Genomic DNA, 15,272 nt, shown 5'->3' on the forward strand with positions numbered 1-15,272 from the left:
CCAGGCCCACGATGGAGAATCCCGTCAGTGCCTAACATTTGGTCAACTCGACCTCCTCCTTCACTAGATGTCTCCAGTATCTGGAAGCCAGCAGGACGTCCTACCCAGTTCACCGAACCCTTGGTTAACCTCCAGCCCCTCCCCCACTCCTGCCCGTACCCCACACTCAATGAAAGACTAATAAGCAGAGCCTGGCCATAGGATCTCTCCATCCCCCATCCGGGCTGGGTGCCATTTGCCAGATCACAAAAGACAAGATGGGTCAAGCCGCATTCTAACCATATCAGTAATATCAAATGCCATGAGCCAAGTATGGTGGCACATTCCTGTCATGCCATCAACCAGAAGGCAGAGGCAGGAGGGTCACTGCAAATCAGAGCCAACCTGATCTACATAGTATCAAGCAAGCCAGGGCTTTCCATAATGAGACCCTGTACAAAAAAACAAGCAATTGAAGAGTAACTGACTTTTTTAAAGTTCTGTGTGTGTGTGTGTGTGTGTGTGTGTGTGTGTGTGAGAGAGAGACAGAGAGAGAGTTCATATGTAGCATGTGTGTGCAGCAGCAGGAGGTGCTGGATCCCCTGGAACTGGGATTGCAAGCCCTTGTGAGCACCACACTGGTTCTGGGAATCCATCCTCAGTGCTTTACAACAGCAACAAATGCTTTCAGCTGCTAAACCATATCTCCAAACCCATTGTGTGTTTGTTTGTTTTTAAACACTTAACTCTTTTACGTCACTGAAGGTCTTCTGGGCCTCAGAATCTGTCACTACCATCAAGGACCCATTGCATCTCTTACATTGTTCCAGGGTGATTCTTCTGCTTGAGAAACCTGTTCATTACTGCTCCCTGGTTGAAAGCACTCTCCATTATCCGCTGGTTAAAACCTAAACATCAGCATAGCACTTGTAATCCCTCTCGGGGAATGAGGGAGAGGCTTCCTTGTTCTTTCCTGTGTTCCATTCGTACCTTACCCTAGACAAACTGAGCCACTGGCTCTCCCCTGAACTCCATGCCGTGGCCACTGCAAACAACATCCACCGTCCCTTTGTCCCCAGTCCACCTGGCACATTCCTACCTCCCCTTGGATCTTGGCTCGAAAAATCATGCAGCCACCTAGGTCTCTGCAAGCGGAGCTGACACCAGCCCTGCCTTTCTCCCAGACTCCTGTGTGGACTCCATCTGTCACCTCATCCAACCCTTCCCTACCTTGGAGATGTCGACGAAAGTCGTCCATTTAAAAACAAAGCAAGAGGCTTAGGAAAGAAGGACTCTTCTCTCTCACAACTGTAAGACAGAGTTCCTAATTTGGGTGCAATTGTCAAAGTATCCTACAATGTCTATATGATTGTTTAAAAATATTAAGACCATTTATACATTAATATATACTCTCAAATAATTTCTGTTATTTTCAAAGTAGTAGAAAAATGCCAGATGTAGTAGTTCACGTATATTAATTCGGCATTTGGGAGCTGAGGCACAGGAGTCGCTTTGCGTGTGAGGCTGGCTAAGCTTTCCAAGCGCACTGAGTGAGGCCGTTTCGAAACCGGGAGAGAAAGCTCTGTGGTTGGGGGCACTAGGTTGCAGAGGACCTGACTTTAACTCTCAGAATTCTCACAGTAGCTCATACCCACCCAAAGCTCCAGTTCTGACAGATCTGACACCCTCTTCTGACCTCCATGAGGACCACGCGTGCACATGGTACAGATACATACATGCAAGCAAAAATACTCTACATAAAGCTAAAAAAAAAAAAATGAAGTAATAAATCTAGATAATGTGAACTGTAGGACCCAAACATATTGCTGATATACAGATCTTGAAATTCTGAATAAAACTTGATAAACAGGGGCTGGGAAGATGGCTTAGTGGTTAAGATCACTGGCTACTCTTCTAGAGGACCGGGGTTCAAGTCCCAGCACCCACATGGCAGCTCATAACTGTCTGAAACTCCAGTTCCAGAAGCTCTGACACCCTCAGACATACATATATACAGGCAAAACACCAACACACATTTAAAAATAAATTATAAAAAATCTTAATAAACATGCCTTCAAATACAAAGCTAAGAATAAATAAATGGAAAACCTATATGCCCAAAATGAAGACAGCTGCACACCTAAGTTACAATCACAGAAGTCCCTGTTGAACCTACCTGGTGTTGATTGGGTCTGGAGAAGGGCAAAGCTGTGGGTCCAAGGCAAAATCGGACTCCACCAAAAGCTTGAAAGCCTTGCCATCAGCATACACACAGGTTCAAAAACACTCCCTTAATCAATCTGGCAGTTTCTCAGAAAAGTGGGATTAGATCTCTGTAGTAGAAGTTCTGGTGTCTTTAAAACTCAGTTGTGAAACCAGGCATGGTGGTGCACACCTGTAATCCCAGCCCTCTGGGAGGGACAGGCAGGCAGATCTCTGTGAGTTCGAGGCCAGTCTGGTCTACAAAGAGAGTCCAGGACAACCAAGGCTACACAGAGAAACCCTGTCTCGAAAAAACAAACAAACAAAAAACTCAGTTATGTTATTGTAAACATGTTTTTGTTTTAATCCCTGGTGTGAAACTTGGGCCTGATTCAGATTGTCCACATCTCGTGTGGGCTCAGAGAGGGGCTCTTTGCCAGTGGCAGATAGTTTAATTGAGGCCTCTGGAGAAAGAATAGATGCCAGAGCCTAGAGAGAAAGGGGGCTCTGGGAAAGACAAATGCTGCTGCTGCTCCTGGTTGCTGTTGCTGCCATTTGACAAAAAGTCAGAGATCTCCTGAAACAAAGATTGGACTTGCCCCAGGGAAACCCGATGACCCTAACCAGCAGGAAGTAACCAAATTGAACTCCGTCACTTCTCCCCACTGTCTCTCCTACCTGGTGTAGGAAGAGATGGGGGTGGAGAAGGAAAGTAAAGAAACCAAAATAAAATAGAGTTTAAAAAGCAGTGCTCACAGATCTACCTTAAGATCCAGCTATAACACTCCTAGGTATATACCCAACGGTTGCTCCATCATATCACAAGGACACTTGCTCAACTCTGCTCAGAGCAGCTTTATTCATAGTAGTCAGAAACTAGAAACAACCTAGATATCCCTCAACTGAAGAACAGATTTTTTTTTAATGTTAAAATTATACAATGGAGTATTACTCAACTATTAAAGACAATGAAATCATGAAATTTGCTGGCAAATGGATGGAACTAGAAAAGATCATCCCGAGTGAGGTAATCCAGAGGCGGAATGACAAACGTGTTGTGCACTCACTTTTAAGGAGATATTTGCTGAAAAGTAAAAGATAACCATGCTACAATCCACAGGCCCAAAAAAGCTAAGCAACAAGGAGGGCTCGAGGGGGCACACTTGAATCTCACTGAGAAAGGAAAATAAAATAGACATCATGGGAGTGGGGCAGGGGTAGGCTAGGCTCAGGAGAAACCAGGCAGAGGGAAGGTGGAGGAGAAGAGCACAGGGGAAGACAACTAGAGTTGAGGGCATCTCCAGGGTGAGCTAGAAACCTAGGGCAATGGAAACTCCCCGGATCTACAAGGTGACCCTAGCTAAGACTCCAAGCAACGGGGGATACAGAGCCTGAACCAGCCATCTCCTGTAAACAGGCAAGACCTCCAATCTTGGGACACCAACCCAGGCACAAAACCTTCGACCTACAATTTGTCCTGCCTGCAAGATGTGCTGGGGTAAAGAGGGAGCAAAAATAGAGGGAACGGCCAACTGGTCCAGTTTGAGACCCAGGCCAGGAGAGGGAGCCCACCCCTGATGATACTCTGCTATGCCTGCAGGCAGGAGCCCAGCACCCTCCTCATCAGAGAGGCTGCGCTCAGCAACGGGTGGAAACAGAAGCAGAGACCCACAGGCAAACATTAGGCTGAACTTGGGGAATCCTTAGGAAGAGGAGGAGGAGGAAGGATTGTAAGAGCCAGAGGGGTCAAAGACACCACAAGAAAACCTACAGAATCAACTAACCTGGGCTCATAGGGGCTCACAGAGAGTGAACCACCAAGCAGAGAGCATGCATGGGACAGACCTAGGTTCTCTGCACATATGAAACAGTTATGCAGCTGGGTCTTCATGTGGGACTTCTAACAGCTCAAGGAGGGTCTGTCTCTGACTGTTGCCTGCTTTGGATCCCTTTCCCCTAACTTAGCTGCCTTGTCCAGCCTCAACAGGAGAAGAGGCACGTAGTCTTACTGCAACTTGATATCCAAAAAAGGTTGATATCTGTGGGAGGACTCTCCTTTTCTAAAGAGAAAGGGAGGAGTGGATGGAAGGAGAAAGCAGGTGGAGGGAAGGACTGGGAGGAGAGAAAGAAGGGGAATCTGCAGTTGGGATGTAAAGTCAACAAATCATTAATTAATTACACACACACATATCCTGGCACTGTAACACCGTGTGAAGGTGGGCCCTCTGGGAAACAAAAGCTGAGACAATTTGAAACACAAGTTTCAAAGGAAGAGGGGCAGGGTTTCACAGGCTCCATCACAGGCCACACTGCAGGTGGGACACTTGTGAAAAGAAGAGGAGAGGCCGCAGGTTTGGAAATCAGGAACACAGCAGAATGCAGAGCCGGCAGTTTCCGCCAGCCCAAGAGGCTCTAGAGCTAATGTTTCCCACTGAAGGGGTCCGATGCTGGAGAGAAATGATCAGCCCTGACTCCCAGCTACTCTGTCCCTGTCAAGCAGATCACGAAAACCAAGGCACGTCCCAATGGTGTTCGAGGGAGGAGCCTTCCCTGTGCGGCAGCTGAGTGGCAAATCTTAAACTGAGGTGCAAGTGGTCGAACACAGATGACAAAAGCTTGTCCCTCTCAAGCCGGGCTCTGGCCGTGGCAAGAGCCGCGTTCTCCTCGAGAATTTAAAACTGGAGCTTGTACTGTGAGTACCATGCCTAGCTGGTTGGGGACTCGCATTTACATTACCTGAGGGGTTAATAAACACACATAAAACTCGACAGAGAACAATGATAGAAACTGAGGTTTCCAGGTAGAGAGGCTCAGCAACGGGAGGAACAACCCGTTCCAACCCCCAAATGAAGAACTCAAGCCCTGCTCAACATAAATACACAATCATACATCACAAAACCGGAAATAAACAATCTACCGTTAATGAGGAACAGTAACAGCATGATTAAGTAGCCAAGAACTCAAATCCATATAAACTTACTCCTAAAGATACTATGACATGTTTAGAGGGTCTAAAACTAACAGCAGAAAATGCATACTCAACAGAAATCCCTAACCCTCAATAACGTCATGCAACTGTGAACCCTGCGGACTACCATCAAAATCAGCCTGGTAAGGGCGCTGGAGAGAGGGCTGGGTGATTGAGAGCACTGGCTGCTCTTCCAGAGGACCTGGGTTCAGTTCCCAGCACCCACGTGGCAGATCACAGCTGTCTCATAACTCCAGGTCTAGGGCATCTGGCACCCTCATACAGACATACATGCAAGCAAAACATCAATGCACATTAAATAAAAAGTTCTTAAAAAAATGTTCATGGTAAGACATGTACTCTGGTGAATTAGTGGCATGGGTGTCGTGAGAGTAACCAACCCCTTTCTGCTTAGATGTAAGGCCCGATTCACAAGATGGAACCTATGCCCGGCACTGCTATCAGGGGCACGCACTTGTACTTGTGGCTAAGCCAGGCAGTGGTGGCGCACACCTTTAATCTCAGTACTCGGGAGGCAGAGGCAGGCGGGTCTCTGAGTTTGAGGCCAGCCTGGTACAGAGGGAGTTCCAGGACAGCCAGGGCTACACACACACACACACACACACACACACACACACACACGGAGGGGGGCTCTAGCGGAGAAGCTACTATTACCCCACTAAAGGGACATAGTGTTAAACTGACTTCTAATGACTTGTTACTCTCAGATTACTGTATCTGAAACCTCATCAGAGAAGCTTCTTTTTAGACTATGGCGATTAACACAGAGACCCGAATTTGGTCAAGGAGCAGAGAATAAGGAACTACAAAGTGGTTGGCCCTAGAAGGGGGACAGTTGGCTTTCTTTAAGGGTGTAGTCCCTGGTGAGTTAAACACACCACAGTGGATGGTCACACACCAAAAAGGATACAGCCAGTGGTAAATGGACTGTTTGTTTGTTTTTTTTTTTTTTTTTTTTTTTGAGGACCCAAAGTTGGGCAAGCATGGAATTAGGGATGGATGATTCGAAAGGAGCTGGGGAGTGTGAATATGATCAAAATACAATGTGAAATTCTCAATTACATACATACATACATATATTCACCAAACTTTAAGGAAATTGGCATACTATGAAAAACAAATACACAATTAAGGGGGGGGGCATTTCTAGCCAGTCATGATAGGCCACACCTTAATCCTAGAAACTGGGAGGGAGTGGCAGGTAGATCTCTTTGAATTTGAGGCCAGCCTGGTCTATATGCAGAGTTCCAGGCCGCCCAGAACTACACAGTGAGAGTATGTTGTATAAACAAGGAAATAAGGTATTTCTGCAAGGAAAAGTGTCTTAGTTAGGGTCTCTAGCGCTGCGATAAAGCGCAATAACCAAAAACCAAGTTAAGGAAGAAAGGGTTGATCTGGCCTACACTTTCACCTTGTAGCCAATCACTGAGGGAAGCCAGAACAGGAACTTAAACAAGGAAGGTGCCTGCAGGCAGGAGCTGATGCAGAGGTCATGGAGGGGTGCTGCTTCCTGGCTCGTCCCTCGCGCTTTGCTCAGCCTGCTTTCTTACAGAACTCAGGAAGGACCACCAGCCCAGGGGTGGCCCCGCCCACAATGTGCTGGGCCTTTCCCCATCAATCACTAATGAAGAAAATGTCTTACATCTGGGTCTTAGGAAGACATTTCCTCAATTGAGATTCTCTCGTTTCAGATGACTTTAGTTTATGTCAAGTTGCCATAAAGCTAGCCAGGACACATGGTAATGAGGGGTGGGGTGGGGGAGGGCTGGAGAGATGGCTCAGAGGTTAAGATCACCGATCACCATCTGCTCTTCCAGAGGTCGTGAGTTCATATTCCAAGCAAACACCTCCTGGCTCACAACCACCTATGACGAGTGCCCTCTTCTGGTGCGAAGGTGTATATGCAGGCAGAACATTAAATATAAAAAATAAATCGTTAAAAATTAATTGCAGAACCACCAATAGTTGAAAGAATCGTGGTCATTCATCAGTACTGGCAAGGGGAACCAAGCCTTTACCCCGTAGCATCTGTGTATAAGCTATGCACATCCTCCCAGACAGCTTAAAATCGCATCAATCGCTACTAACATCTACTACAATGTAAGTGCTACGCAAACAGTTGACATATTATTTAGGGAGAAGTGACCGTTTTTATAAAGTATTTTATGTCTAAATCCACAAATACTGAGTGCTAACTACAGTTACATCAAAGATAGACGAAGAAAGAACCTAGAATGAAGACTAAATAAAATGGTAAGTGGAAATGTATTAACAGCAAAACCTAGAGGACTTTAGAGGACCTGAATTCTGTTCCCAGCACCCACACCAGGCAACTCCTAACCGCCTACCTGTAACTCCAGTTCCGAGGGGATCCGATGCTCTCTTCTGGCTTTTCCCAGCATTTGCATGCATAGGATGAGCATAAACTCACACAGACACGCTCATAAATAAGTAAATATTTAAGAAAATAAAAATGTAAGACGGGGGTGATCTAAATGAATGAATTCTATGATTCCTGTGAGTTCAAGCAGAGGTCAGCAATGTCAGGAGCTCTGGTACCTCTGTAATCTCATACGAAGAAGGAAGAAGTAGGGATTTACGGCCATTCTCAGTACAGAGTAAATTTAATACTAGCCTGGGCTATACATGAACCTCTATCTCAAAAACAATATTTTTAATAAAATTAAACTTCTAAAAAGAATTAAAAAGACAGATACCAATTTCATTTAGACTTTTCTGAGACAGGGTCTCACTATGTAACACTGGCTAGCCTGGAGCTCATTATGTAGACCAGGCTGGCCTCAAACTCGCAAAGATCCACCTGCTTCTGTCTCTACTCAGTGCTGGGATTACTGGGTTATCTGCCACCACACCCAGTGAAGCAGGTCTTAGACTTTCCAAGTCAACCATACAATTTAAAATGTTTACTCACACCACTAAAAGAACAGCAGAATGGCTCCTAGAAAAAAAAAATGAAGAAAACCTGCTTCATTGAACATGATTTGCTCATGCATTTACTCCCAACACTCAGAGACAGAGGCAGGGGCAATCTGTTGAGTTCCAGGCAGCCTGGGGAGCATAATGAGACCCTGTTTTTGTTTTTGTTTTGTTTTTTTCTTTGTTGTTGTTGTTTTTAAATAAAAAAAAAAGGAAGAGAAGGAGGAGAAGGAAGTGGAGGAAGAGTAGGAGGAGGAAGAGAAGGAGGAAGAAGAAGAAGAAAGAAGCAGCAGCAACAGCAGCCAGGTGTGATAACACATGCGCTTGGGAGGCAGAGGCAGGCAGATCTGTGAGTTTGAGGCCAGCCTGGTCTACAGAGCAAGTCCCAGGACAGCCAGAGTTACACACACACACACACACACACACACACACACACACACACGGAAAAAAAGAGAGAGGGAGGGAGAGAAAGAAAAGAGAAAAAGAAAAAGGCCCTCTGCTCCTCAGCACCAGCCACATTTTCCTGTGCAGTGAGACCATGATGGTGAAGGTCGAAGTGGACCAACCGATTTGGTCATATTGGGCACGAGGCTACCAGGGCTGTCTTCAACTCTGACAAAATGATTCCTACTGCCATCAACGAGCCCTTCACTGACCTCAGCTACTCGGGCACATGTTCTGGTGTGACTACCCACACCAAGTTCAATGGCACAGGTCGCGGCTGAGCACAGGAAACTTGTCCTCCATGGGAGGCCACGTGCTTCTGCTGGTGCTGACCATGTTGTGGAGTCTACTGGAGAAGGCCAGGGCCTGCTTGAAGGGCGGAGCCAAAAGTGTCATCACCTCTGCCCCTTCTGCTGATTCCCCACGTTTTGATGGGTGTGAACCATAAGAAGTCACGGTCCACTCAAGCCCGTCAGCAAAGCTTCCTGCACTGCCAACAGCCTAGCCCGCTGGCCAAGGTCATCCACAGCAACTCTTGTCATTGCTGAGACTTGTGACCACAGTCCCTACCATCACTGCTACCCAGAAGACTGTGGATTGCCCCTCTGGAAAGCTGTGGCACGATGGCTAGGGGACTGCCCAGAACATCATCCCTGCATCCACCGATGCTGCCAAAGCTGTGGGCGAGGTCACCCCAGCACTGAGTGGGAAGCTCACTGGCATGGTCTTCCATGATCCATTATGGATCTGACATGCCACTTAGAGGAAGCTGCTAAGCATAACGACATCAAGACTGTCAGCAGAGCTTCCTGCACCACCAAAAACTTAGCCTGCAGGCATGGGAGGACCCACTGAAGGGCATCCCTGGCTACCCTCGGGACCAGGTTGTCTCCTGTAACTTTCTGAGTGATACCTAGCCTTCCTTCCAACTTTGATGGAAGAAGACATTGCTCCCAAGATGGTTGGCATTGCTCTCAATGATAATTCTGTAAAGCTCATTTCCTGGTAAGACGATGAATACAGCTATAGCAACAAGATGGTGGGCCTCATGACCTTCAAAGGCCTCCAAGAAGTCCTGAACCACTCATCCCAGCAAGAACATGAGAGAGAAAGAGAGAGAGAGAAGTCCCTGTCCCAACTGAGCATGTCTCTTCAGTTTCCAACCCAGACCCCCCAGAAGAAGAGAAGCGGCTTAGGGAGCCCTCCTCTCCTGAATAGCATCAATAAAGGTCACTGCACACATATACCTGCCCTCCCCATAAAGGAAGGAAAGAAGCCTGCTTGATCTAAGAAAAAGAAAGTAAAAGGGTCAGCAAGATGGCTCAGCAGGTTAAGGCACTTGTCTCCTACCTAGTTAGTGTGCTACCAGGGCTCAAGAGGAGCTGGGAACGCCCAGTTCAAGAGAAGCAACGCCCCCACCTTAACATCTCAACATGTTTCTGTGTCTTAAGTGTGCCCACTTCCTAAGAGACTAGAAAAGATCACATGGCCAGTGCTAGGCTTCACATCTGCTGTCACAGGTCGGTGACTGGCCAGTCCTGGACAATGACCATGCTCCTGAGCTCTGGCCCATTTCATGGGACCACAGGAAATTAAAAAGTGGGGTACTTTAAATCTTTTGTCCTCTGCCTTGATTCCCAGATAAGGGCAAAATGATGCTTAGCATCTTGCACAGAACTGTCTGTAAGACAGAAGACTTAAAAACTAAGCATGTAAAATAGTTCAAAGTTAATCAATGGATGAGGAGAGAAGACATCAGCAAACATGAGCCAACAAAAAGCCAGAGCACGAACACTACCAGACACAGCAGGCTCTGATGCCAGAGGCTCTAATCACTAGGATATAATAGATCACAATATCAAAGGGAAAATAAGCTTAATGTACCCAACATGGCCTCAATATATATATATATATATATATATATATGTATGTATGTATGTATAAAGCAAAAAAGAAATTATAGAACTATGAGAAAAGATTTAAAAATGAAATATTTTCATATCTTATCTCAGTAATTGATAAATAAGGCTATAAGAAACTGGAAAGGCATGGTTAGTTTCTATCCAGAGGTCTTTTCAGTCATTTACAAAAATGAGAGTGGGTGTGGTGGTACACACCTATAATCCCAGCTCTTGGGAGGTGGAAGCAGAAGGGTTGTGAGTTCAAGATCACCCTTACCTACCAGGCTAACCTACATGAGACTCAGTCTCAAAAAAAAATTTTTTTTTCAAATAACCTATTTTATTCACACTGCTTTTAAAATAAAAAGTAAATAATAAATCACATATAATTTGGGGGAATGGGTACTGAGAATTTGACCTGAACCCTTTTACGTGGTAGGCAAATATTCTACCACCCAGCTATAATCCTGAGCCTACAACATGTTTTTGTAACCAGGCATATTGGCAGGTGCCTTTAATCCCAGCAAAGGCAGGCAGCTCTGAGTTCAAGGCCAGCATGGTCTACCTATTGTGTTCCAGGTTAGACAGAGATACACAGTGAAACCTGTCTCAAAAAAACTCAGAGGTTAAGAGCACTGCTTGCTCTTCCAGAGGTCCTGAGTTCAATTCCCAGCAACCACATGGTGGCTAACGACCATCTAAAATGAGATCTGGTGCCTTCTTCTGGTGTTCAGGTGTACATGCAGACAGAACATTGTATATATAATAAAATAAGTAAATCTTAAAAAAGAAAACAAACAAGACATTTTATAAAGAGAATAGCCATTTATTGAAGAAAATGTAATATATTTAACATTGTTTTGGGGAAGCAATCCTTCTATCCAAGTACCAACCAGGCCTGACCCATTCAGCTTCTCAGATCAGACCGGTTCAAGGCAGTATGGACACAGATGATAGCAATCTTCTCTATGTGAAGTTCATAACAAAATTAAATCTGATTACAGAATATCACACTGATGTTTAAATACACAACTGGTGATCCTGAAATACAAAAGGGTACATACAATTACAGAAACAATTAAGCACACCATAGTAAGAAATCAAATACAGACAAACAGAAAGTTACACTCCTGAAAAATGTGAAATAGAATACAGAAGAAGGCCCAAGAGGGTCCCCAAGGTTTCAGATGTCACATTACACTGTTGTCACATACCACCTGGGGGGACTGGCTTCAGAACCACCCCCCACGAAGACCAGACCCCATGGATCTAAAATGACGATGTATTTCTGCAGGGCCTCCGTGTGCCTTCTCGAACACTCTGTCATCACTACATTACTTAGTGACACCTAACACACGCAAACGATAGGCAAATAGTTACTATACAGTGTTGTTTGGGTAATAAAGGCAAAGGAAAAGTTCTGTACAGATACAATTTTCTAGACTTTTTTTCATTATTTATTTTGTATGGGAAGGGGGATGCGGTGCCATAAGGCATGTGTGGAGGTCAGGGAATAACATGTAGCTCTCTCCTTACTACCTATGGGTCCCAGGGATCAAACTACAGTCACCGGGCTTGGGAGCAAATGTCTTTATTCTGTACTCGCTGAGCCATCTTCCTAGCCCCGGATATAACTTAAAAAGAAAAAGATCCTCTGCAAGAGCAGCAAGTATTGTTAGCTGCTGAGCCATTTCTCCAGCTCCTGCGAAGTACAATAACTGATTGTGTCTCCAGATACAGTTTCTCTGTGCAGCCCTGGCTATCCTGAAACTCCGACTGAAGACTGGGCTAACCTTGAACTCACAAAGATCAACCTGCCTCTGCCTCTAGAGATGAGATTAAAGGCTTGTGCCACCACCAGCCCCAGGCCTAGAATAACTACTGTAAAGCAGGATGGTACATACAAATGAAACACATACTGCTGGGTGGGTGGTGGCTCACTCCTTCAGTCCCAGCATACGGGAGGCAGAGGCAGGAGGATCTCTGAGTTTGGGATAAGCCTGGTCTACAGAGTGAGTTCCAGGACAGCCAGGGCTACACAGAGAAACCCTGTTGCAAAAACCAGCTGTGGTAGCTATGATGGTGGCACACTTAGACATAAATCTTAGCACTCAGGAGGCAGAGGCAGGAAGAGGTTGGTTTTGACACCAGGGAGTGGGCTACATAGAAAGACTGTCCTAGTTCGCTTTTTACTGCTGGGATAAACATGACCAAAAGAAACGTGGGGACAAAATGGTTTGTTTGGCTTACACCATGTAACAGCACCTCACGAAGGGAAGTCAGGGCAGGAACTCAAGGTAGGAATCTGGAGGTGAGAACTAAAACAGAGGACTGCTGCCCACTGGCTTGCTCCCCATGGCTCGCTCAGTCTGCTTTCTTATACAACCCAGGACCGCCTGCCCAGAAAGGCGCACAGGGGGTTGGGCTCTCCCACATCAATCTTCAATCAAGAAAATGCCCAACAGCCTTTCCTACCGGCCAATCTGCCGGCAGAGGTTCTCAATCTGTGGATCTCCAACAACCTTCCCACAGCGAGTGCCTAAGACCGCTGGAAAACACAGATTTTACAGTTCCTAACAGTAGCAAAATTACAGTAAAGAAATAGCAACAGAAATAATTTTATGGTTAGTGGTGGTCACCACAACATAAGATTATGAACCTTAGGAACATTAGAACCAGTGTGCAAGAGGCATTCTCCGAGACCCCCTCTTCCTGAATAACTGGTGTGTCAAGTAGACAAAGAAACAAAACAAAACCCTAAACCAGCACAAAGACCCTGTCCAGATACTCTCTAACTTACGGTAACCACTTAAAATTAAGTGTAACTAACAAGTAAATGGTAAAAAAGCAAAAAGTAACTTTAAAATTAGACTCTATTCATGAGTAGGATAACCCAGCACTTGGAAAGCTGAGGCAAGAACACTGCTTGCTGGGATGCAGTGCAAGCTTCAGACCACCCTAAGTTACAGACATTCTTGTCTCAAAAAAAAAAGTATAAACACTAATAACAGTTATATCCTTAGCCTACAAAAGGCAGAGAGAGATATACCTGAGCATCTGTAAGAGGTAGAAAATGACTCCTGAGATGGTAGATTTAAGTGGAATCCTCTTAAAATTCTTCCAGAAAAACAGGGTAAACTCCGGCTACAGTTTATTGAGTATTTCAACACAGCCAGCAGAGGGCTGGAGATGCCGAGTCCGGAGTGCTCGCCTTGCATGCCCGAGGCCTTAGTCAAGCCATCTTGGGTAATCCAGACACTAAGAAATGGTGAAGGTTTTGAACCACTGAATACGCCTGTGGTCCTGATCGATGTTGCACGGACATAGTGAAACGCTGAAATGCCATACTGTGTTCCACCAAGAGTTCAGTCCCAGGAGCTCACGATGAAGGGGAGAACCAGCTTTAAGCTGTCCTCTGACAACTTAGAGGGCCTGTCCTCTTACAGGTGCTCTTGGCACATGCGTGAGCACACCCACTTCCCACCCACATATGAATAAGCAAATAAATGTAAATTTAAAAAAAAGGGGGTTAGGGCTGTAGCTCAGTGGTAGGGCAGTACTCTAATGTAAGACGCCCGGGTTTAATTCCCAGGCTCGGCAACGCATTAAATAAAGAAATAAATGGAACTGCACTAGCAGTTGCATTAACTGTTTGGTGTTTGAAAGGATTAATAACCAGAGTGTAATTTTTGTAAAACACTGTAAACCAATGGGAGAAAAACCTTCTAACAGAACAGGCAAAGGATATGAAGGGAACCTTACAAGGTGAGAAAACTAATGTTAGCACTGTAAATTTAAATTTTTTTCTTTAATTAGGGCAACCTAGCTACACATGTAAATGAGAATAAGGAGTTTCATTTCTCCTTCAACTTTTTGACAAAGTTTCCAAGTCCCTTATCAGTAAACGTTGGCCAGGACATGAAAACAGGAAGTCAAGCATGGTAGGGTGTCTGGGCATCATCTCTGGTGAGCAGCCTGAAGCCTGGGAGAGTTGACGGTTCTCCTGCCGCTCACCATTCCACATGTAGTGAACAGCACAGTGAGCCCAGTACGTCTGCGATCCTGACAGCAGCTTTGCTCTCATTTCCCCCGAAGGACAACGAAATACTATGTAGTGGTTAAAAGGAATAGCTCGGCTTGTTTACACTTGCTGTATCTCAAAATAACAACGATCCACCACGCAAACAAAAAAGCTGCAACAGGATGTGGGCTGAATAAATACCATTTATGTAAAATTTCAAGAACACGGGAACCAGTGATGTACGCTGTTGTGGATGCACACATGAACAGGCAATTCATAGACAGACGGGGAGAGGGTAAGACAGGATGAGACGGCCACGGCCTGGTCTCCCTTTTTACTGAGAGCTGCATATTGCCCGGCTGCCTTCTGAGACCAGCTCCAACCCAGACATCCCCACGGTTCCATGACGTGAAAAAATGATTCTGCCTTCTCTCGGTTCCAGTTGGGGGGTTCACTCCTCCCGAACTGCAACCGGGGCACCTGCTTACACTTTTTTTTTTCTTTTTTCATTGCGTTTCGCATTCAGTAAACACGAGTTTCAGTGAACCTGTCCAGGAAAGAGGGTCGTCTCTCGTAACTGGAAAGTGCACCGTGTCCCCGGGGGCGAAACAGCAAGTTGGGGTCAGCAAGCCACTCCCGGCCTGGCCTCAGTTTCCTCCTGGGCAGCCCGTCTAGCCCCTTCCAGCCCGTGCCCTCAAGGATTCCAGGAATTCTGTCCTTTCTGGCCGAAAACAACACTGAGGCTTTTCACAAAGCACTCCCACCCCCACCCCTCGCTCCCCTTGGATCCACAGCCCGC

The sequence above is a fragment of the Meriones unguiculatus genome, chromosome 3 (genome assembly GCF_030254825.1).
Source record: "Meriones unguiculatus strain TT.TT164.6M chromosome 3, Bangor_MerUng_6.1, whole genome shotgun sequence".
Lineage (NCBI taxonomy): Eukaryota > Metazoa > Chordata > Mammalia > Rodentia > Muridae > Meriones > Meriones unguiculatus.